Raw genomic sequence first — 1,340 nt, 5'->3', positions numbered from 1 at the left:
GATGGCGGTCACAAGATGGCAGTTCAGACTCCATCTTGGATTGCTGCTCTAGCTTTACAAACTACACATTGAATTTAATAGACACATATTTTAACAGACTATAATCCTATAACAAAACACACCCAGCAGTATAAACAAGTCATTGTCTGTAGGAAATGTTAGTTTGCAATTGCACTGACTTTGCTAATGCGTTTTATGTAGCCTGCTGCTGTACCCCCTGGAAGACCTCTGCGTACCCCCAGGGGCCCATGTAACCCTGACTGAGAACCACTGGATTAGAGGAATGGTGGATGGTCTAGGAGTCAGGACTCCTGGGTTCAATCCTGACTGCAAGCAGAGTGGGGTCTAATGGTCAGAGCAGAGAGCCGGCAGTTAGGATTCCTGGGTTCTAGTCCAGGCTCTGCAATTGATTCATTCTGTGACATGGTTCGTTCTGCCTTGTCTGTGTGTGACATGTGGAGTGCAAAGACCTGCCCCAGCCCTTCCCTTCCAGCTGGGTGGGGCAGTAATTAATGGCCGTAGAGCCTGGGCTCCAAGATCCTGGAGCAAAGCCTCCTGGAGAAGGAATTTGTTTCCCCAGGCTTGACTGGCTCCCTACCCCATCCCTTCCTCCATCAATCAGATGAAATCCCTCATGGCAGAGCTGTTGTGTGGTTAGCTGCAGTGCAGACCCAAGCTATTGTGCCCTGGCTGCTGTTCAGCTCAGGTTACAGAAACAGAACATGCTGTTAAACTCCCCCAGAAGTTTCCAATGGAAGTGAGAGTCTTCTTTGCACCCTGTTGTAAACTGTTCAGCAGCTGCTGCATTCCTACCCCAGAGGTGGCATCATTTCAGTGCTGGGTGAGTGATCCCTGTGTAGTATTGTTAGACTAAGGTCAGAAGGGACCATTAAGATCATCTAGTCTGACCTCCTGCACAATGCAGGCCACAGAATCTCACCCATCCACTTCTATAACAAACCCCTAGCCTATGTCTGAGTTGTTGAAGTCCCCAAATTGCACTTTGAAGACCTCAAGCTGCAGAGAATCCTCCAGCAAGTGACCCATGCCCCATGCTGCAGAGGAAGGCAAAAAACCTCCAGGGCCTCTGCCAATCTGCCCAGGAGGAAAATTCCTTCCCAACCCCAAATATGGCGATCAGTTAAACCCTGAGCATGTGGGCAAGACTCACCAGCCAGCACCCAGGAAAGAATTCTCTGTAGTAACTCAGATCCCACCCCATCTAACATCCCATCACAGACCACTGGGCATACTTACCTGCTGATAATCAAAGATCAATTGCCAAATTAATTGCCAAAATTAGGCTATCCCATCATACCATCCCCTCCATAAATTTATCA

The sequence above is a fragment of the Mauremys reevesii genome, linkage group 13, assembly GCF_016161935.1.
Source record: "Mauremys reevesii isolate NIE-2019 linkage group 13, ASM1616193v1, whole genome shotgun sequence".
Lineage (NCBI taxonomy): Eukaryota > Metazoa > Chordata > Testudines > Geoemydidae > Mauremys > Mauremys reevesii.
This window is presented reverse-complemented; position numbering follows the sequence as displayed.